This window comes from Mustelus asterias, unplaced genomic scaffold (genome assembly GCF_964213995.1).
Source record: "Mustelus asterias unplaced genomic scaffold, sMusAst1.hap1.1 HAP1_SCAFFOLD_44, whole genome shotgun sequence".
Classification (NCBI taxonomy): domain Eukaryota; kingdom Metazoa; phylum Chordata; class Chondrichthyes; order Carcharhiniformes; family Triakidae; genus Mustelus; species Mustelus asterias.
Genome location: NW_027590121.1, coordinates 977,012 through 1,000,516, shown reverse-complemented (window position 1 = coordinate 1,000,516; position 23,505 = coordinate 977,012). Strand labels below are relative to the sequence as shown.

General features: G+C 42.5%; 2 protein-coding genes and 10 non-coding genes across 12 annotated transcripts in view; all 12 read left to right on the top strand.

Annotated features, from left to right (window-relative positions):
- Positions 1-23,505, top strand: part of LOC144483022 (uncharacterized) — a 1,062,789-nt gene that overhangs the window by 773,357 nt on the left and 265,927 nt on the right. The gene's annotated exons all lie outside the window — the stretch shown is intronic.
- The window catches only part of LOC144482982 (uncharacterized), a 162,871-nt gene that overhangs the window by 97,617 nt on the left and 41,749 nt on the right, over positions 1-23,505 (top strand). The window lies entirely within an intron of this gene.
- trnal-uag (transfer RNA leucine (anticodon UAG)) lies at positions 6,670-6,751 on the top strand. The gene has a single exon. It is a non-coding gene; the product is annotated as a tRNA-Leu (tRNA).
- trnav-uac (transfer RNA valine (anticodon UAC)) lies at positions 9,027-9,099 on the top strand. Its single transcript has one exon. It is a non-coding gene; the product is annotated as a tRNA-Val (tRNA).
- On the top strand, positions 11,440-11,512 carry trnav-aac (transfer RNA valine (anticodon AAC)). Its single transcript has one exon. It is a non-coding gene; the product is annotated as a tRNA-Val (tRNA).
- On the top strand, positions 12,662-12,734 carry trnav-aac (transfer RNA valine (anticodon AAC)). Its single transcript has one exon. It is a non-coding gene; the product is annotated as a tRNA-Val (tRNA).
- trnav-aac (transfer RNA valine (anticodon AAC)) lies at positions 14,124-14,196 on the top strand. The gene has a single exon. It is a non-coding gene; the product is annotated as a tRNA-Val (tRNA).
- trnav-aac (transfer RNA valine (anticodon AAC)) lies at positions 15,345-15,417 on the top strand. Its single transcript has one exon. It is a non-coding gene; the product is annotated as a tRNA-Val (tRNA).
- trnav-aac (transfer RNA valine (anticodon AAC)) lies at positions 16,807-16,879 on the top strand. Its single transcript has one exon. It is a non-coding gene; the product is annotated as a tRNA-Val (tRNA).
- On the top strand, positions 18,029-18,101 carry trnav-aac (transfer RNA valine (anticodon AAC)). The gene has a single exon. It is a non-coding gene; the product is annotated as a tRNA-Val (tRNA).
- Positions 19,491-19,563, top strand: trnav-aac (transfer RNA valine (anticodon AAC)). Its single transcript has one exon. It is a non-coding gene; the product is annotated as a tRNA-Val (tRNA).
- trnav-aac (transfer RNA valine (anticodon AAC)) lies at positions 20,713-20,785 on the top strand. Its single transcript has one exon. It is a non-coding gene; the product is annotated as a tRNA-Val (tRNA).

The following is a 23,505-nucleotide window of genomic DNA, read 5'->3' as shown; positions in this document are numbered from 1 at the left end:
ATTGGAGCCACAGTGATGAGTTGGTGGGTTTAGAAAATTGAAAGTTACACTTAGGAAATAGAATTAGGAACAGAAGTGGGCAAATTCAGTGCTTCGAGCCTGAACCGTCATGCAATCAGTTCATGACTGATCTCTCCCTGTTCTCAAACCCACCTCCCTACCTGTTCCAATATCCCCTCATCCCTGTTATTATTAGGAATATATCTGTCGCTTTCTTGAAATTCCACAAATTCACGACCCTCTGCGAGAAGCAGTTCCTCCTCAAATCAGTTTTAAATCTACCGCCTCTCAACCTATATATTTGACCTGTTGTTCTCCATTGCCCCATGAGAAGAAACATTTCGTGAACGTTCAATCTATCAATTATTTTTAGAATTTTATATACCCCGATCACTTCAGCATGTTGTGGGACTATTTTACCTCACTGTCGATTTCATGTCCCAGCGATCTCAAACGGTGTTATCATTAGCTGCAGCAGTCCATGTTCCATCCAAACTGGACATATTAAGAGATGTATCGTAAGTCAATTTGAAAAACACATTTCACCCGTGACCCTGGATGTCCAGTGGGTTGTGTTCAGTACCACCCCAGTGTTGTTTGGTTTCAATTCCCGCTCAGGAAACGATTATATTTTGCTCTCGGCAAACTATTAAAAATAAAAGCAGATCTCCTAACATCAACCGAGTGAGGTTTGCATGTCTACATCACAGCTGGAAAGGTCACATTTGCAACAGGTCAAGAACAAATATAGTAGCAGAAAGACAGTGATAGGCTGCAAAGCGCTGACGATAGAGATGGTGATGTAAGCTAACATCTGGATAGTAAATCGGTCAGATTTTAGCGTTCACACTGAATTATTAAACCTTTCCCTCACTCTGCAACGACAATATTTTAAAAGGTTTCTGTCCAGTTTTGAACCGTCGGAAGCGAAAGTAATAACTGTGCGTGGAATGCCTGTTGTCTGTTGTAATGGACTGAATATATCACTGTGGTGCAAACAGAAGGTGCCATTTTGCGGCAGAGACTTGCTTGTGGTGAATGTGATCTGGCGCGAAAATTAAAATAACAAAAGCAGCGTGGATAAGGAAAAACTGTAAAATAGGTTGGTCTGATGGTTAGAGTTTGACACTTTCACTGCTGTTCAGATTACAGGTCAGGAAATGAAGATTTGTTGCTCTCATCCAAACCATAAAAACAAATGTCAGGTATTGCCTGGTGGAACATATAAAACACAATCTTTCCTCGTGTCCTGAGGTGAAGACTGAGCAAATTCAACAGGAGGTTTTCATGTCATATCTGGCAGGATATTGGGAATCAGACAAGGTTAAGGCAGTTTAAATGGTGCCGGTCCTTCACTGCAGCTGATTCTGTTTCTGACTGGATGTGATTTCTGTTTGTTCCACAGTTCAGGATGAATTGATTCAGTGAAGGAGCAGGCTCAAACCAACTGATGACCTTTCTCAGCTCCTTTGCTGCTACTGAATTTCAGTAACGCTTTCAGTAAAGAGCAGGGCGGTTACGGGGTAGCGTGGCGGAGCAGTTTAAACCCGCAGTTAGGTCCAGTTTCTGTATAAGCTGTTCGTTCAAATCCCGCCATTGCTCGAGTGGGCTTGAGTTTTGGTCCCTGCAGCTGAAATCCAGCAGTTCAGATTGAATGCAGGAGTTTGTGCCGTGTCGTTTTTGGCAGGAAGAAAGCGGAGACACGGACCAATGTAAACAGTTGTTGAGGTAAAGAAGTGCATGTGGAAGGAGTGGAACAAATTATTGTAGATGCTGGAATCGAAAACAAAAAGGGAAAATGCTGGAAAATCTCATCAAGTCTGGCAGCATCAGTTATGAGAGAAGAGAGCTGATGTTTCGAGTCCAGATCACCCTTTGTCAAAACTGGAAGGAATTGAGTTGCTCCGACAGAGAATACAAACGGGAACACAGGCTGAATGGCTATCTGCCGATATAACCACAGGATTGCAAACATTGAGACTGCAGTCCCGGCCCAGGGGTAGATTGGGATTTTTTAACTGAGGCTCAAATCCTGTCATGTCCGCTTCCCGTCGTTCCTTATTTTTATTGAAAGTTATTGGAAATGAAGCAATGGGTACAGAGATGATCAACTCATTGCAAATCTCTCACATCAGCGTCTCTGAGGGTCGAGTGACCAGAATCGGCGCCGTGACGTCGTTTCAATTCCCAGTCACAGAGTGAATAACTTTTTGTCCAATTCTTCATTTAATGAAAACCCGCCTCATAGCGTTTGTGAAGGGAGCAATATCTAAATCTTCCAGCTGGATGAACTTGCATCGGAGTTGGAAAAGTCAGAGATGCAAGTCCAGGATGCTACCGGGACTTGATGGATTAAGTTATAAGGAGAGGCTGGATAGACTGCGACTTTTTTCTCTGGAGCATAGGAGGCTGAGGGGTGATCTTATAGAGGTCTATAAAATAATGAGGGGCACAGATCAACTAGATAGTCAATATATTTTCCCAAAGGTAGGGGAGTCTAAAACTAGAGGGCATAGGTTTAAGGTGAAAGGGGAGAGATACAAAAGCGTCCAGAGGGCCAATTTCTTCATACAGAGGGTGGTGAGTGTCTGGAACAAGCTGCCAGATGCAGTAGGAGAGGCGGGTACAATTTTGTATTTTAAAAGGCATTTAGATGGTCACATGGGTACGATTGGTATAGAGGGATATGGGCCAAATGCGGGCAATTGGGATTAGGTTAGGGGTTTAAAAAAAAGGCGGCAACGACAAGTTGGGCCGAAGGGCCTATTTCCATGCTGTAAACCTCTATGACTCTATGACTCTATGAATCCATGTAACACTAACGATAAACTCTGAAGAAGAATCACATAACAAGCACAACATACATGTCAGATACACACACAGCGCACATGTCAAATCATGTCATTTTCAAGTTGCCTCTTTTAATTTCCTGCTCTCCACCAAATCAAAATCTCCACCAGATTAAAAATCTCCGACCTCAATTCCTATGCTGCTCCTCAATCCACTGATAATACTACACGCAATGTAAACAACTTGCAGCGCTTGGCTCCGTAGCTGAGTGGTTAGAGCCCTGGTCTTGGTCAACCAGGGATCGTGCCTTCAACTCTCGCTGTCGACCAAGCTTAGTTGATAGAAACTGTGGGGTGGAATCCAACAGACTGCGAGACGAAACAGAGAGCTTTTATGAGTGAAGGAGCAGATCAGGTGCAAACTTGAAAAGCGAAAAGTTATTCTTCTTCATAAAAAAATAGAAAGAGCAGGAGATATTTGATGAGTTGAAAATGTAAATGTTGATATTAAGAATAGAATAGATTCGTTGGTACAAGGAATGCATTCAGCTCGCATGTAGGTGCAGCAGGTAATTGGAAGTGAAATTACATTTTGGTCTTTATTGCCGGCAGACTGGAGTCCAAGAATAACGAGGTGTTCCTGCTGTTGCACAGGGTTAGTTGAGACCACATGTTGAATATTCTGTGCAGGTGTGATAGTCAAAGGGACGTGCTTGCATTGGACACGGTAAAGAGAAGATTCACCAGATTGTTCCCTGGGATGAGGGAGTTGTCCTGTGATGAAATTCTCTGGAGTTTAGAAGAATAAGAGGCGATCTCATTAAACCGACACAGCTCTGAGTAGGTTTGATGGGAGATTGTTTTTTTTCTGCTGGTCGGGGAATCTAACCCACTGTGGCACAGATAAGGCGCTGATAATTTCGGGCTAAGATAAGGAGAAATTACTTTACTCAAAGGGCTGAGAATCTTTGGCATTCTCTGTACCTGACAGTTATGTATGCCCCATCATCGAGTACATTTAAGGTTGGATGAACAAGTTTCTGGTCTCTTGGGGAATTCAGCGATAAGGGGAGATGGTGGAAAAACTGAGTTGTAGCCCAAGGTCGATCAAGATGGTATTGAATAGCGGAACAATCCCGATGGACTGACTGGTCTGCTTCTTCTCCTATTATTCATTTTATAATAAAAGCAGAAAGTGCTGTAAGTTCTCAGCAGGGCCTGCAACAAATGTGGAGCAAGATATAGAATTAAGTTTCCGAGTCCAATATGACTCTTTGCAAACCAGTAACTGATTGCGAGTTACAGCAATTAGCACAGCATCGAGAATGGGAATTGAATTGGATCCAGGCAGTGAAACGCTGAATTTAAACTGCCGCAGGATTTCTGTTGGAAAATTGTTCAGGAAAGTTGCTGCCAACTGAAAGGGAGGAGGTTTGAGAGCATCCTGCGCCAAATAGAACCCCTCTAACAGACGAGACTGTTTGACAGTGTACATGCTGAGAGCTTGTTTCCACCGACCCTCTCCCCGCCCCGCCCCCAAATAGACCCCCTCTACCCCCTCATGCTGTTGTATATTTCCAATCGATTAGAAATATGGGATTCACAGGAACTGATAGAAATTGATGCTATAGTTGTAGATATAGAACTGGAATGCAACATCACACCGAGTGAATCCACTGTCTGTTTAAATGTTGATCAGTGAAAATTTCAATCATCCTCTGCTGTGCAACACACGGCGACTGAGTCAATAAGCAATAGCCAGTCAAAAAAAGCCTGTACCAGTCAATCTTTCTCGCAACTTTCAAACATGTTGTTATTCTCTACCATTTGCCACTGACGTATATCAATAAGTGAACGCAGTTTGTGATGGTAAAAAATGTCTTCACCCCTCTGGGAACTGAATCACATTGATACACAGAGGAACACACACAGACACCGAGAGTCACAGAGGGCGGACAAGACACAAACACCCATAGATCAAGGATGTCACTAACTGGGTTCAGTTTTGTTCCATTTCTGGCTGGGGTTTTGGTGATTTCTAGCTGATGAACAGAAATGAAGGAATGCGAAGTGAAGCAGGAAAAACAGATGGGAATATTTGAAAGATTTTGATTCCATTGAAAGAATAATAATTCTGCAGTCATCTAAAGGAATGAATGCTGAGCAGCGCAGTGAGTGAGGTTCAAATCTCTGTGAGAAAACAATAATTTCAAATGCACCGCCTGAGCCGCTTGGCCACCACTGCAACCGGTGTCAATGTGTTCGTATTACTCATATTAAATCATTGAATAGTGACAGCAACAAAAGTTGCTGTCGAGAACCTTCTGTTCTAGAAGGTCACGCTGCACCTTTCATCCCTCCTTTTTCGTTCTTACAGAATGCCATTCGCTGAAAAGACAAACGAGCTGCACTTTTCGGCAGTGGTGGGATTTGAATCCACAGCAATTCAGATATTGAAACTTAAATTTAGTAATTAAGACCATGCGGCTCCGCTAACAGTCGAAGGTAACTATTGCTCGGAGTAATACCGGCAATGGGTTAGAATATGATTGAGATTTTGGATAGAACATTTAGCCCCTCAAGCCCCTCACAATATTTTGGAATCACAGCCAAGCAGTTGTTTTCCATCTGTTACATTTCCGACTTTTCCAGCTTTGATGAAAGATCCAGCTGGAAGATTAACTTTGTTTCTCTCTCCACGGACGCTGCCAGATCTGGTTTCATTCAATGCGGAATTCCTTTTCATGGTGTCAGTTCACACAGCAATACAAACGAGTTACCCTCTGGCTGGGGATTGAATCCAGTCCACAGTGATGAACGTGCCGAATCCAAACCACTCGACCAGCAGGGAAGCTGACAGTGACTTCCCCAATCAGCGGATCATCGTCATTTTAGCCATTCTCTTCCTCCTCTTCCGTCACACAATCGACGGGTTTCTCATTTAAAAAAATACTCAACTTATTTCCACATTTGTCACCTGCCATCGAGACCATGGCCGTGAAGACGTTGACTTTGCACCATTGGAACACCCGAGTTCCGCCATCACCAGCTCAATGTTGCCTTGTCTATCATTCCTTGTGTCAAATAATACATCCTCCCTCGTTTTCTGTGCCGAACCTTACCTTCTGCCCTTTTCAAGGAGTGACCCCTGACTTCACAACTAGAAAATGCAGGGGAAACCCATCAGACTCGTTAAAATTTGCAAATATATGAATAATATAACTTTTCCCTCAGTCTGCAGTGAAAATGATTTGGAAAACAAATTCTACCAGTTTCACGCCGTGGGAGGCGGACGCGATAACTGTCGTGGAATTATTCCTGTAATTGGCTGAACACTTCTCTGGTGTTGAAACGGAAGGTGCCATTTTGCAGGAGAAGTTTCTGGTGCAAGTGGTCTGGCGTGGAAACTAAAATAACAAAAGGATCGTGGGCAAAGCAAATTGTAAAACGCGCTGTAATCTGTTGTTTTGCTGGTTAGAGTTTGAAACTTTCACTGCTGTTTTGATTGCAGGTCAGGAAATGAAGATTTATTGCTCTCCTCCAATGCGTGAGAACAAATATCAGTTATTTCCCGGCAGAACGCACAAATCCCAGTCTCGCCTTGTGTCCTGTCCTTTCTCAAGTGAAGACCCTGAGAAAATTCAACAGGAAGCCATATTGTCCTTTCTGGGAGCTAAACGAGGTTAAGGACAGTTTAAAAGGAGCCGGCCCTTCACTGCAGCTCATTGTGTTTCTGACTGGAGATGATTTTTGTTTGCTACGCATTTCAGGATCATCTGATTCGGTTACGATTTAGTCAGGGCCCATCCCAACTCCACGGATTTTGATATATTTCAGTATTAATGCAATGAAATTACATGATTATCAAGTCTTTCCGTGTGGTAGCGTGGCCGAGCGGTCTAAGGCGCTGGATTTAGGCTCCAGTCTCTCTCGAGGCGTGGGTTCGAATCCCACCGCTGCCAGAGTTGACGGAAGTTTTTGTCCTTGGAGCTGAAGTCCAACAGCTCGGGTTGAACGCAGGAGTCTGAGCGGTGTCGTTTTTGACAGACGGCCTTGTAAGAACAGGATATTGCGCTTGACTCATGGATGGACAGTTCCGACACGCCACAGCAAAAAAGCGCACCGACCTCCTCAGAAGACAAGTACGGGACACAGCCCTCAGAGTGCCCTTCCTCCTCCAGTACGTCCCCAGAGTGCAGAAGCCAAGACGTCTTCGGAGTGGAGAAACTATGACATCTTCTTCGGAGCCTTCAGCGTACAATCGATGAAGACGAATATCGCGCGAAGGCCATCTCCACGCCCCCACTACTTGCCTTCAAAAAACAGAACAACCTCAAGCAGACCATTGTTCGCAGAAAACTACCCAGCCTGCAAGAGAACAGCGACCACGACACCACACAACCCTGCCACAGCAACCTCTGCAAGATGTGTTGGATCATCGACCCGGATGCCATCATCACACGTGAGAACAAAATCCACCAGGTAGACGATACATACACATGCAACTCGGCCAACGTTGTCTCCCTCATACGCTGCAGGAAAGGATATCCCGAAGCATGGTACATCGCCGAGACTATGCAGACGCTACGACAACAGAAGAAGTTCCAGATAAGTTGAGAAATCAGGTTGAAAGTAACAGATTTGTTCTTCTATTAAGTGGCGCACTGAGAGGAATGTTCGATTTTGACGCTGAGCACATATTCGCATCTCGTTCAGTCTACAACAAAATTAAATGAGTTGATAGATGCAGACTAATATGGTTAATCACCATCTGTAATATCTAACAGTAGTGTGTGCTCAGAAAGGCAGATACAAGTGATACTGTAAGTGAACTAGAGGAAGTGGCGCACATTTCACAGAATATCTATTTTTAAATCGTTTTTCATCACTGAGAAACAGGAAAAGCCACTCAGACAGATGAGGGAATCGAGACTCTGTGCGGATCGACTGGACTTTCCGGTAAAGGTCTGGAAGTTATGCACCTGAATGTTTCACGCCCTTAAAAAAAAAGGCTCAAGTGTCACGAACAGGTAATTCTTGATTTTTCTCCATTTTAATGGAGTTGACTTTGTTTAAAATCTGACGATATTCAACCTCAAAATTACGATCTGTATTACCCAGTGATTCGCTTCGTTCTGTTGGGCAGTTATGTTTGCAATTCAGTGATGTTCAATTTCTGAGATATACAATTCATAATAAGGAACAAAGAACAATACAGCACAGGAACAGGCCCTTCGGAGCTCCAAGCCCGCGCCGCTCCCTGGTGCAAACTAGACCATTCTTTTGTATCCCTCCATTCCCACTTCGTTCATGTGGCTACCTCGATAAGTCTTAAACGTTCCCAGTGTGTCCGCCTCCAACGCCTTGCCCGGCAGGGCATTCCAGGCCCCCACCACCCTCTGTGTAAAATGCGCCCTTCTGATATCCGTGTTAAAACTCCACCCGCCCCCCCCCCCCTCACCTTGAACCTATGACCCCTTGTGAACGTCACCACCGACTTGGGAAAAAGCTTCCCTCCGTTCACCATATCAATGCCTTTCATAATTTTATACACCTCTATTAAGTCACCCCTCATCCTCCGTCTTTCCAGTGAGAACAACCCCAGTTTACCCAATCTCTCCTCATAACTAAGCCCTTCCATACCAGGCAACATCCTGGTAAACCTCCTCTGCACTCTCTCTATAGCGTCCACGCCCTACTGGTCGTGTGGCGACAAGAAGTGGACGCAGTATTCCAAATGCGGCCGAATCAACGTTCTATACAACTGCAACATCAGATCCCAACTTTATGAAGACATAAGTGTTAAATAATGCACTGAAAGTAAATAGTGAAACAATTGTACAATGACCTTTGAAAAAGTTTCATCTGGACTCGAAACGTCCGCTCTTTTCACACCTTACAGGCGCTGTCAGACATTGTGAGATTTTGCAGCATTGTCTGTTTTCTCATCCGCAGTAATTTGATTTCATTACTGAGTACAATTGACTGAGATTATTCGAAGAAAGATGAAAATGATGCATTAACGAATGGGCAGAAATCATTGCTCCCTTAGATATTTGCCAGAAGAACGATTTTGAATTTTGATGTTCAGGATAAGTCGCAGAATCAGATTGAAAGTAACGGTTATCTTCCTGAATTCAGTGACAATGGGCTCTCAGTCTCACCATTGGAACATGCAGCATCACAGCGTAGTTGAACATTGCAGAGAGGCAGATTTGCTGCGTTGTGCCTCAAGCTGTTTCTGTAGTGTGGTGGTTATCACGTTCGCCTTACACGCGGAAGGTCCCTGGTTCGAAACCAGGCAGAAGCATTCTTTAAGCTTCCTCAAGTCATGTAAGAGAAAATTGTTTGATTGCATTTTGTTGCTCATCATGATCAGAGCCTCGATGTTAAAGGCATGTCATCAGTACTCTGGCATCACCCTCAAATGCTTTCTGTGAAATAAGTAACGCTTTTTTTTTGACGCACTGACAGGAAAGTTCGATTTTGACACAGCACTTATTCGCATCTCGTTCAGTCGACAACAGAATTTAATGGGTTTATAGGTGCAGACTAATATGGTTAATCACCATCTGAAATATCTGATAGTAGTGTGTGCTCAAAAAGACAGATACAAGTGACACTGTAAGTGAACTAGAAGAAGAATCTTTTTTAAAATCATTTTTCATCACTGAGAAACAGGAAAAGCCACTCAGACAGATGAGGGAATCGAGACTCGGTGTGGATCTACTGGACTTTCCTGTAAAGGGCCGGAATTTATGAGCCTGAATGTTTCAAGCTCATAATAAAAAAGGCTCAAGGGTCACGAACAGATAATTCCTGATTCTCCTCCATTTAAATGGAGTTGACTTTGTTTAAAAGCTGACCATAATCAAGCTCAAATGTGCGATCTGTATTACCCGGTGATTCGCTTCGTTCTGTTGGTCAGTGATGTTTGCAATTCAGTGATGTTCAATTTCAGAGATATTCAATTCATAATGAAGTCATATGTGTTAAATAACGCATTGAGACTAAATAGTGAAACAAATACTGAGTACAATTGTACAATGAGCTTTGATAAAGGTTCATCTGGACTCGAAACGTCCGCCCTTTTCACTCCTTACAGGTGCTGCCAGACATTGTGAGATTTTGCAGCATTTTCTCTTTTCTCATCCGCAGTAATTTGCTTTTATTACTGAGTACAATTGATTGCGATTATTCGAAGAAAGATGAAGATGATGCATTAACGAATGGGCAGAAATCATTGCTCCCTTAGATATCTGCCAGACGAACGATTTGAAATTTTGATGTTTGGGATAAGTCGCAGAATCAGATTGAAAGTCACGGTTATCTTCCTGAATTCAGTGACATGGGCTCTCAGTCTCACCATCGGAACCTGCAGCATCACAGCGTAGTTGAACTTTGCGGATAGGCAGATTTTCTCAACTGCGTGACGAGCTGTTTCTGTAGTGTAGTGGCTATCCCGTTCGCCTGTTAGGTCCCCGGTTGGAAACTAGGCAGAAGCATTCATTAAGCTTCCTTATGTCGTGTCAGGGAAAATTGCTTGTTTTTAGTTTGTTGCTCATCATTATCCGAGCCTCGATGTTAAAGGCATGTTATCATTGCTCTGACATCACCCTCAAATGCTTTCTGTGAAATAAGAAACGGATTTTTGACGCACTGACTGGAAATTACGATTTTGACACTGAGCACATATTCGCATCTCGTTCAATCTACAACAGAATTTAATGGGTTTATAGGTGCAGACTAATATGGTTCGTCACCATCTGAAATTTCTGACAGTAGTGTGTGCTCAAAAAGACAGATACAAGTCATACTGTAAGTGAACTAGAGGAAATGGCGCACATTTCACAGAAGAATCTTTTAAAAATCGTTTTCATCACTGAGAAACAGGAAAAGCCACTCAGACAGATGAGGGAATCGAGACTCAGCGCGGATCTACTGGACTTTCCGGTAAACGTCCATAAGTTATGCGCATGAATGTTCCACGCCCGTAACAAAAAAGGCTCAATTGTCACGAACAGATAATTCTTGATTCTCCTCCATTTAAATGCAGTTGACTTTGTTTAAAAGCTGACGAGAGTCAATCTCAAATTTGTGATCTGTATTGCCCGGTGATACGCTTCGTTCTGTTGGTCAGTTATGTTTGGAATTCAGTGATGTACAATTTCAGAGATATTCATTTCATAATGAGGACATATGTGTTAAATAATGCATTGATATTAAATATTGAAACAAATACTGATAACAATTGTACAATGAGCTTTGATAAAGTTTCATCTGGACTCGAAACGTCCGCCCTTTTCACTCCTTACAGGTGCACCAGACATTGTGAGATTTTGCAGCATTTTCTCTTTTCTCATCCGCAGTAATTTGCTTTTATTACTGAGTACAATTGATTGAGATGATTCGAAGAAAAATGAAAATGATGCATTAACGAATGGGCAGAAATCATTGCTCCCTTAGATATTTGCCAGAAGAACGATTTTGAATTTTGATGTTCGGGATAAGTCGTACAATCAGATTGAACGTAACGGTTATCTTCCTGAATTCAGTGACATGGGCTCTCAGTCTCACCATCCGAACCTGCAGCATCACAGCGTAGTTGAACATTGCAGACAGGCAGATTTGCTCCAGTGCAATTACAGCTGTTTCTGTAGTGTAGTGGTTATCACATTCGCCTAACACGCGAAAGGTCCCTCGTTTGAAACCAGGCAGAAACACTCATTGAGCTTCCTCATGTCGCGTAAGGGAAAATTGATTGATTTTTGTTTGTTCCTAATCATTATACGAGCCTCGATGTTAACGGCATGTTATCATTGCTCTGACGTCACCCTCAATTGCTTTCTGTGAAATAAGAAACGCTTTTTTTTGACGCACTGACAGGAAAGTTCGATTTTGATACCGAACACTTATTCGCATCTCATTCAGTCTACAACAGAATTTAATGGGTTTATAGGTGCAGACTAATATGGTTAATCGCCATCTGAAATATCTGACAGTAGTGTGTGCTCAAAAAGACAGATACAAGTCATACTGTAAGTGAACTCGAGGAAATGGCGCACATTTCACAGAAGAATCTTTTTAAAATCGTTTTCATCACTGAGAAATAGGAAAAGCCACTCAGACAGATGAGGGAATCGAGACTCAGTGCGGATCTACTGGACTTTCCTGTAATCGGCCAGAATTTATGCGCCTGAATGTTTCACGCCCGTAATAAAAAAGGCTCAACTGTCACGAACAGATCATTCTTGATTCTCCTCCATTTAAATGCAGTTGACTTTGTTGAAAAGCTGACCAGAGTCAATCTCAAATTTGCGATCTGTATTACCCGGTGATTCGCTTCGTCCTGTTGGTCAGTTATGTTTGCAATTCAGTGATGTTCAGTTTCAGAGATATTCAATTCATAATGAAGACATATGTGTTAAATAAGGCATGGATATTAAATATTGAAAGAAATACTGTGTACAATTGTACAATGAGCTTTGATAAAGTGCCATCTGGATTCGAAACATCCGCCCTTTTCACTCCTTACAGGTGCTGCCAGACATTGGGAGATTTTGCAGCATTTTCTCTTTTGTCATCCGCAGTAATTTGCTTTTATTACTGAGTACAATTGATTGAGATGATTCGAAGAAAAATGAAAATGATGCATTAACGAATGGGCAGAAATCATTGCTCCCTTAGATATTTGCCAGAAGAACGGTTTTGAATTTTGATGTTCGGGATAAGTCGCACAATCAGATTGAAAGTGACGGTTATCTTCCTGAATTCAGTGACAATGGGCTCTCAGTCTCACCATCGGAACCTGCAGCAACACAGCGTAGTTGAACATTGCAGACAGGCAGATTTGCTCCACTACTATTCAAGCTGTTTCTGTAGTGTAGTGGTTATCACGTTCGCCTAACACGCGAAAGGTCCCTGGTTCGAAACCAGGCAGAAACATTCGTTAAGCTTCCTCATGTCGTGGAAGGGAAAATTGCTTGTTTTCAGTTCGTTGCTCATCATAATCCGATCCTCGATGTGAAAGGCATGTTATCATTAAACTGTTTCTGTGGTGTCGTGGTTATCACATTCGCCTAACACGTGGAAAGTCGCCGGTTCGAAACCAGGCAGAAACATAGGGTAGCACAGTGGCACAGCAGTTAAGACTGCTGCCTCAAGGAGCCAGGATCCCAGGTTCGGTTCCCGGTTTGGATCACAGTCTGCGCAGAGTCTGCATCTTCTCCCCGTGCCTGCATGCGTTTCCTCCGGGTGCTCCGGTTTCCTCCCACAGTCTGAAAGACATGCTGGCATCACCCTCAAATGCTTTCTGTGAAATAAGAAACGTTTTTTTTGACGCACTGACAGGAAATTTCGATTTTGACACCAGCACTTATTCGCATCTCGTTCAGTCGACAGCAGAATTTAATGGGTTTATAGGTGCAGACTAATATGGTTAATCAGCATCTGAAATATCTGACAGTAGTGTGTGCTCAAAAAGACAGATACAAGTCATACTGCAAGTGAACTAGAGGAAATGACGCACATTTCACACAAGATCTATTTTTAAATCGTTTTTCATCACTGAGAAACAGGAAAAGCCACTCAGACAGATGAGGGAATCGAGGCTCAGTGCGGATCTACTGGACTTTCCGGTAAAGGTCCGGAAGTTATGCGCCTAAAAGTTTCAGGCCCATAATTAAAAAGGCTCAAGTGTCACGAACAGATAATTCTTGATTTTTCTCCATTTAAATGCAGTTGACTTTGTTTAAAAGCTGACGATAGTCAATCTCAAATTTGCGATCTGTATTTCCCGGTGATTCGATTCGTTCTGTTGGCCAGTTTTGTTTGCAATTCAGTGATGTTCAATTTCAGAGATATTCAATTCATAATGAAGACATATATGTTAAATATCGCATTGATATTAAATATTGAAACAAATACTGTGTACAATTGTACAATAAGCTTTGATAAAGTGTCATCTGGACTCGAAACGTCCGCCCTTTTCACTCCTTACAGGTGCACCAGACATTGGGAGATTTTGCAGCATTTTCTCTTTTGTCATCCGCAGTAATTTGCTTTTATTACTGAGTACAATTGATTGAGATGATTCGAAGAAAGATGAAGATGATGCATTAACGAATGAGCAGAAATCATTGCTCCCTTAGATATTTGCCAGAAGGACGGTTTTGAATTTTGATGTTCGGGATAAGTCGTACAATCAGATTGAACGTAACGGTTATCTTCCTGAATTCAGTGACATGGGCTCTCAGTCTCACCATCCGAACCTGCAGCATCACAGCGTAGTTGAACATTGCAGACAGGCAGATTTGCTCCAGTGCAATTACAGCTGTTTCTGTAGTGTAGTGGTTATCACATTCGCCTAACACGCGAAAGGTCCCTGGTTTGAAACCAGGCAGAAACGCTCATTGAGCTTCCTCATGTCGCGTAAGGGAAAATTGATTGATTTTTGTTTGTTCCTAATCATTATACGAGCCTCGATGTTAACGGCATGTTATCATTGCTCTGACGTCACCCTCAATTGCTTTCTGTGAAATAAGAAACGCTTTTTTTTGACGCACTGACAGGAAAGTTCGATTTTGATACCGAACACTTATTCGCATCTCGTTCAGTCTACAACAGAATTTAATGGGTTTATAGGTGCAGACTAATATGGTTAATCGCCATCTGAAATATCTGACAGTAGTGTGTGCTCAAAAAGACAGATACAAGTCATACTGTAAGTGAACTCGAGGAAATGGCGCACATTTCACAGAAGAATCTTTTTAAAATCGTTTTCATCACTGAGAAATAGGAAAAGCCACTCAGACAGATGAGGGAATCGAGACTCAGTGCGGATCTACTGGACTTTCCTGTAATCGGCCGGAATTTATGCGCCTGAATGTTTCACGCCCGTAATAAAAAAGGCTCAACTGTCACGAACAGATCATTCTTGATTCTCCTCCATTTAAATGCAGTTGACTTTGTTGAAAAGCTGACCAGAGTCAATCTCAAATTTGCGATCTGTATTACCCGGTGATTCGCTTCGTTCTGTTGGTCAGTTATGTTTGCAATTCAGTGATGTTCAGTTTCAGAGATATTCAATTCATAATGAAGACATATGTGTTAAATAAGGCATGAATATTAAATATTGAAAGAAATACTGTGTACAATTGTACAATGAGCTTTGATAAAGTGCCATCTGGATTCGAAACATCCGCCCTTTTCACTCCTTACAGGTGCTGCCAGACATTGGGAGATTTTGCAGCATTTTCTCTTTTGTCATCCGCAGTAATTTGCTTTTATTACTGAGTACAATTGATTGAGATGATTCGAAGAAAAATGAAAAGGATGCATTAACGAATGGGCAGAAATCATTGCTCCCTTAGATATTTGCCGAAGAACGGTTTTGAATTTTGATGTTCGGGATAAGTCGCACAATCAGATTGAAAGTGACGGTTATCTTCCTGAATTCAGTGACAATGGGCTCTCTGTCTCACCATCGGAACCTGCAGCAACACAGCGTAGCTGAACATTGCAGACAGGCAGATTTGCTCCACTGCTATTCCAGCTGTCTCTGTAGTGTAGTGGTTATCACGTTCGCCTAACACGCGAAAGGTCCCTGGTTCGAAACCAGGCAGAAACATTCATTAAGCTTCCTCATGTCGTGGAAGGGAGAATTGCTTGTTTTCAGTTCGTTGCTCAACATTATCCGAGCCTCGATGTGAAAGGCATGTTATCATTAAGCTGTTTCTGTGGTGTCGTGGTTATCACATTCGCCTAACACGTGGAAAGTCACCGGTTCGAAACCAGGCAGAAACATAGGGTAGCACAGTGGCACAGCAGTTAAGACTGCTGCCTCAAGGCGCCAGGGTCCTAGGTTCGATTCCCAGTTTGGATCACTGTCAGCGCGGAGTCTGCATCTTCTCCCCGTGTCTGCATGGGTTTCCTCCGGGTGCGCCGGTCTCCTCCCACAGTCTGAAAGACATGCTGGCATCACCCTCAAATGCTTTCTGTGAAATAAGAAACGTTTTTTTTGACGCACTGACAGGAAATTTCGATTTTGACACCAGCACTTATTCGCATCTCGTTCAGTCGACAGCAGAATTTAATGGGTTTATAGGTGCAGACTAATATGGTTAATCAGCATCTGAAATATCTGACAGTAGTGTGTGCTCAAAAAGACAGATACAAGTCATACTGCAAGTGAACTAGAGGAAATGACGCACATTTCACACAAGATCTATTTTTAAATCGTTTTTCATCACTGAGAAACAGGAAAAGCCACTCAGACAGATGAGGGAATCGAGGCTCAGTGCGGATCTACTGGACTTTCCGGTAAAGGTCCGGAAGTTATGCGCCTAAAAGTTTCAGGCCCATAATTAAAAAGGCTCAAGTGTCACGAACAGATAATTCTTGATTTTTCTCCATTTAAATGCAGTTGACTTTGTTTAAAAGCTGACGATAGTCAATCTCAAATTTGCGATCTGTATTTCCCGGTGATTCGATTCGTTCTGTTGGCCAGTTTTGTTTGCAATTCAGTGATGTTCAATTTCAGAGATATTCAATTCATAATGAAGACATATATGTTAAATATCGCATTGATATTAAATATTGAAACAAATACTGTGTACAATTGTACAATAAGCTTTGATAAAGTGTCATCTGGACTCGAAACGTCCGCCCTTTTCACTCCTTACAGGTGCACCAGACATTGGGAGATTTTGCAGCATTTTCTCTTTTGTCATCCGCAGTAATTTGCTTTTATTACTGAGTACAATTGATTGAGATGATTCGAAGAAAGATGAAGATGATGCATTAACGAATGAGCAGAAATCATTGCTCCCTTAGATATTTGCCAGAAGGACGGTTTTGAATTTTGATGTTCGGGATAAGTCGTACAATCAGATTGAACGTAACGGTTATCTTCCTGAATTCAGTGACATGGGCTCTCAGTCTCACCATCCGAACCTGCAGCATCACAGCGTAGTTGAACATTGCAGACAGGCAGATTTGCTCCAGTGCAATTACAGCTGTTTCTGTAGTGTAGTGGTTATCACATTCGCCTAACACGCGAAAGGTCCCTGGTTTGAAACCAGGCAGAAACGCTCATTGAGCTTCCTCATGTCGCGTAAGGGAAAATTGATTGATTTTTGTTTGTTCCTAATCATTATACGAGCCTCGATGTTAACGGCATGTTATCATTGCTCTGACGTCACCCTCAATTGCTTTCTGTGAAATAAGAAACGCTTTTTTTTGACGCACTGACAGGAAAGTTCGATTTTGATACCGAACACTTATTCGCATCTCGTTCAGTCTACAACAGAATTTAATGGGTTTATAGGTGCAGACTAATATGGTTAATCGCCATCTGAAATATCTGACAGTAGTGTGTGCTCAAAAAGACAGATACAAGTCATACTGTAAGTGAACTCGAGGAAATGGCGCACATTTCACAGAAGAATCTTTTTAAAATCGTTTTCATCACTGAGAAATAGGAAAAGCCACTCAGACAGATGAGGGAATCGAGACTCAGTGCGGATCTACTGGACTTTCCTGTAATCGGCCGGAATTTATGCGCCTGAATGTTTCACGCCCGTAATAAAAAAGGCTCAACTGTCACGAACAGATCATTCTTGATTCTCCTCCATTTAAATGCAGTTGACTTTGTTGAAAAGCTGACCAGAGTCAATCTCAAATTTGCGATCTGTATTACCCGGTGATTCGCTTCGTTCTGTTGGTCAGTTATGTTTGCAATTCAGTGATGTTCAGTTTCAGAGATATTCAATTCATAATGAAGACATATGTGTTAAATAAGGCATGAATATTAAATATTGAAAGAAATACTGTGTACAATTGTACAATGAGCTTTGATAAAGTGCCATCTGGATTCGAAACATCCGCCCTTTTCACTCCTTACAGGTGCTGCCAGACATTGGGAGATTTTGCAGCATTTTCTCTTTTGTCATCCGCAGTAATTTGCTTTTATTACTGAGTACAATTGATTGAGATGATTCGAAGAAAAATGAAAATGATGCATTAACGAATGGGCAGAAATCATTGCTCCCTTAGATATTTGCCAGAAGAACGGTTTTGAATTTTGATGTTCGGGATAAGTCGCACAATCAGATTGAAAGTGACGGTTATCTTCCTGAATTCAGTGACAATGGGCTCTCAGTCTCACCGTCGGAACCTGCAGCAACACAGCGTAGTTGAACATTGCAGACAGGCAGATTTGCTCCACTACTATTCAAGCTGTTTCTGTAGTGTAGTGGTTATCACGTTCGCCTAACACGCGAAAGGTCCCTGGTTCGAAACCAGGCAGAAACATTCATTAAGCTTCCTCATGTCGTGGAAGGGAAAATTGCTTGTTTTCAGTTCGTTGCTCATCATTATCCGAGCCTCGATGTGAAAGGCATGTTATCATTAAGCTGTTTCTGTGGTGTCGTGGTTATCACATTCGCCTAACATGTGGAAAGTCACCGGTTCGAAACCAGGCAGAAACATAGGGTAGCACAGTGGCACAGCAGTTAAGACTGCTGCCTCAAGGCGCCAGGGTCCTAGGTTCGATTCCCAGTTTGGATCACTGTCAGCGCGGAGTCTGCATCTTCTCCCCGTGTCTGCATGGGTTTCCTCCGGGTGCGCCGGTCTCCTCCCACAGTCTGAAAGACATGCTGGCATCACCCTCAAATGCTTTCTGTGAAATAAGAAACGTTTTTTTTGACGCACTGACAGGAAATTTCGATTTTGACACCAGCACTTATTCGCATCTCGTTCAGTCGACAGCAGAATTTAATGGGTTTATAGGTGCAGACTAATATGGTTAATCAGCATCTGAAATATCTGACAGTAGTGTGTGCTCAAAAAGACAGATACAAGTCATACTGCAAGTGAACTAGAGGAAATGACGCACATTTCACACAAGATCTATTTTTAAATCGTTTTTCATCACTGAGAAACAGGAAAAGCCACTCAGACAGATGAGGGAATCGAGGCTCAGTGCGGATCTACTGGACTTTCCGGTAAAGGTCCGGAAGTTATGCGCCTAAATGTTTCAGGCCCATAATTAAAAGGCTCAAGTGTCACGAACAGATAACTCTTGACTTTTCTCCATTTAAATGCAGTTGACTTTGTTTAAAAGCTGACGATAGTCAATCTCAAATTTGCGATCTGTATTTCCCGGTGATTCGATTCGTTCTGTTGGCCAGTTTTGTTTGCAATTCAGTGATGTTCAATTTCAGAGATATTCAATTCATAATGAAGACATATATGTTAAATAACGCATTGATATTAAATATTGAAACAAATACTGTGTACAATTGTACAATAAGCTTTGATAAAGTGTCATCTGGACTCGAAACGTCCGCCCTTTTCATTCCTTACAGGTGCTGCCAGACATTGGGAGATTTTGCAGCATTTTCTCTTTTGTCATCCGCAGTAATTTGCTTTTATTACTGAGTACAATTGATTGAGATGATTCGAAGAAAGATGAAGATGATGCATTAACGAATGAGCAGAAATCATTGCTCCCTTAGATATTTGCCAGAAGGACGGTTTTGAATTTTGATGTTCGGGATAAGTCGTACAATCAGATTGAACGTAACGGTTATCTTCCTGAATTCAGTGACATGGGCTCTCAGTCTCACCATCCTAACCTGCAGCATCACAGCGTAGTTGAACATTGCAGACAGGCAGATTTGCTCCAGTGCAATTACAGCTGTTTCTGTAGTGTAGTGGTTATCACATTCGCCTAACACGCGAAAGGTCCCTCGTTTGAAACCAGGCAGAAACACTCATTGAGCTTCCTCATGTCGCGTAAGGGAACATTGATTGATTTTTGTTTGTTCCTAATCATTATACGAGCCTCGATGTTAACGGCATGTTATCATTGCTCTGACGTCACCCTCAATTGCTTTCTGTGAAATAAGAAACGCTTTTTTTTGACGCACTGACAGGAAAGTTCGATTTTGACACCGCACACTTATTCGCATCTCGTTCAGTCTACAACAGAATTTAATGGGTTTATAGGTGCAGACTAATATGGTTAATCGCCATCTGAAATATCTGACAGTAGTGTGTGCTCAAAAAGACAGATACAAGTCATACTGTAAGTGAACTCGAGGAAATGGCGCACATTTCACAGAAGAATCTTTTTAAAATCGTTTTAATCACTGAGAAATAGGAAAAGCCACTCAGACAGATGAGGGAATCGAGACTCAGTGCGGATCTACTGGACTTTCCTGTAATCGGCCGGAATTTATGCGCCTGAATGTTTCACGCCCGTAATAAAAAAGGCTCAACTGTCACGAACAGATCATTCTTGATTCTCCTCCATTTAAATGCAGTTGACTTTGTTGAAAAGCTGACCAGAGTCAATCTCAAATTTGCGATCTGTATTTCCCGGTGATTCGCTTCGTCCTGTTGGGCAGTTATGTTTGCAATTCAGTGATGTTCAGTTTCAGAGATATTCAATTCATAATGAAGACATATGTGTTAAATAAGGCATGGATGTTAAATATTGAAAGAAATACTGTGTACAATTGTACAATGAGCGTTGATAAAGTGCCATCTGGATTCGAAACATCCGCCCTTTTCACTCCTTACAGGTGCTGCCAGACATTGGGAGATTTTGCAGCATTTTCTCTTTTGTCATCCGCAGTAATTTGCTTTTATTACTGAGTACAATTGATTGAGATGATTCGAAGAAAAATGAAAATGATGCATTAACGAATGGGCAGAAATCATTGCTCCCTTAGATATTTGCCAGAAGAACGGTTTTGAATTTTGATGTTCGGGATAAGTCGCACAATCAGATTGAAAGTGACGGTTATCTTCCTGAATTCAGTGACAATGGGCTCTCAGTCTCACCATCGGAACCTGCAGCAACACAGCGTAGTTGAACATTGCAGACAGGCAGATTTGCTCCACTGCTATTCAAGCTGTTTCTGTAGTGTAGTGGTTATCACGTTCGCCTAACACGCGAAAGGTCCCTGGTTCGAAACCAGGCAGAAACATTCATTAAGCTTCCTCATGTCGTGGAAGGGAAAATTGCTTGTTTTCAGTTCGTTGCTCATCATTATCCGATCCTCGATGTGAAAGGCATGTTATCATTAAGCTGTTTCTGTGGTGTCGTGGTTATCACATTCGCCTAACAAGCGGAAAGTCGCCGGTTCGAAACCAGGCAGAAACATAGGGTAGCACAGTGGCACAGCAGTTAAGACTGCTGCCTCACGGCGCCAGGGTCCCAGGTTCGGTTCCCGGTTTGGATCACTGTCTGCGCAGAGTCTGCATCTTCTCCCCGTGCCTGCATGCGTTTCCTCCGGGTGCTCCGGTTTCCTCCCACAGTCTGAAAGACATGCTGGCATCACCCTCAAATGCTTTCTGTGGAATAAGAAACGTTTTTTTTGACGCACTGACAGGAAATTTCGATTTTGACACCGAGCACTTATTCGCATCTCGTTCAGTCTACAGCAGAATTTAATGGGTTTATAGGTGCAGATTAATATGGTTAATCACCATCTGAAATATCTGACAGCAGTGTGTGCTCAAAAAGACTGATACAAGTCATACTGCAAGTGAACTAGAGGAAATGACGCACATTTCACACAAGATCTATTTTTAAATCGTTTTTCATCACTGAGAAACAGGAAAAGCCACTCAGACAGATGAGGGAATCGAGGCTCAGTGCGGATCTACTGGACTTTCCGGTAAAGGTCCGGAAGCTATGCGCCCAAATGTTTCACGCGCAGAATTAAAAAGGCTCAAGTGTCACGAATAGATCATTCTTGATTTTTCTCCATTTAAATGTCGTTGACTTTGTTTAAAAGCAGACGATAGTCAATCTCAAATTTGTGATCTGTATTACCCGGTGATTCGATTCGTTCTGTTGGTCAGTTATGTTTGCAATTCAGTGATGTTCAATTTCAGAGATATTCAATTCATAATGAAGACATATGTGTTAAATAAGGCATGGATGTTAAATATTGAAAGAAATACTGTGTACAATTGTACAATGAGCGTTGATAAAGTGCCATCTGGACTCGAAACGTCCGCCCTTTTCACTCCTTACAGGTGCTGCCAGACATTGGGAGATTTTGCAGCATTTTCGCTTTTCTCATCCGCAGTAATTTGCTTTTATTACTGAGTACAATTGATTGAGATTATTCGAAGAAAGATGAAAATGATGCATTCACGAATGGGCAGAAATCATTGCTCCCTTAGATATTTGCCAGAAGAACGATTTTGAATTTTGATGTTCGGGATAAGTCGCAGAATCAGATTGAAAGTAACGGTTATCTTCCTGAATTCAGTGACATGGGCTCTCAGCCTAACCATCGGAACCTGCAGCATCACAGCGTAGTTGAACATTGCAGACAGGCAGATTTGTTGCAGTGCGCTTCAAGCTGTTTCTGTAGTGTAGTGGTTATCACGGTCGCCTAACACCCGAAACGTCCCCGGTTCGAAACCAGGCAGAAACACTCATTAATCTTCCTCATGTCGTGGAAGGGAAAATTGCGAGTTTTCAGTTCGTTGCTCATCATTATCCGAGCCTCGATGTGAAAGGCATGTTATCATTAAGTTGTTTCTGTGGTGTAGTGGTTATCACATTCGCCTAACACGCGGAAAGTCGCCGGTTCGAAACCAAGCAGAAACATATGGCGGCACAGCAGTTAAGACTGCTGCCTCAAGGCACCAGGGTCCCAGGTTTGATTCCCAGTTTGGATCACTGTCTGCGCGGAGTCTGCGTCTTCTCCCCGTGCCTGCATTGGTTTCCTCCGGGTGCTCCGGTCTCCTCCCACAGTCTGAAAGACATGCTGGCATCACCCTTAAATGCTTTCTGTGAAATAAGAAACGCTTTTTTTGACGCACTGACAGGAAATCTCGATTTTGACACCAGCACTTATTCGCATCTCGTTCAGTCTACAGCAGAATTTAATGGGTTTATAGGTGCAGACTAATATGGTTAATCAGCATCTGAAATATCTGACAGTAGTGTGTGCTCAAAAAGACAGATACAAGTCATACTGTAAGTGAACGAGAGGAAGTGGCGCACATTTCACACAAGATCTATTTTTAAATCGTTTTTCATCACTGAGAAACAGGAAAAGCCAGTCAGACAGATGAGGGAATCGAGACTCAGTGCGGATCTGCTGCACTTTCCTGTAAACATTGGGTTTCGTGAATTTTGTTGTTTCAACTGTGGATGTCGGCTCTGCAACGTTCACATTTGCATCACTTCCAGTGTTTTCCTCAGCTGAGATTCCAGACTCTGTTGTCTCAGTAGCAGCGGCACGAGGCTGTGGTTGTTTTGGACTTTGGTGATCACCTTGGGTTTGTCGATCCTTATCTGTTTCTGGAGTAAAGTAACTGTCAACGTTTGGTAATTTTTTGAGTTGCTCTTCAAGCTGGTGCTTTCTTTTTCTTTTCTGGTATCTGCTCTTAAATGTTCCCTTCATTGTAAACCTTCTGAAATTTTGTGAGGCCCCTGCGGATTGTGAGGCCCTAAGCTGTAGCTTATTTAGCTTATGCCTAAATCCGGCACTGGGATCACCGTTACTCATCTCTGAAAATAGACAACAGACACGCAGCGTGTTAGAAGGACTAACAACAGCGGAATAATGGCCGAGAGATGGAAATGGGCAATGAATATGGTGATTGGCGGATTTCATTCAAAGGTTCAAAATGGCCGCCCTGTGATCAGGACAATATGTGGAGATGCCGGCGTTGGACTGGG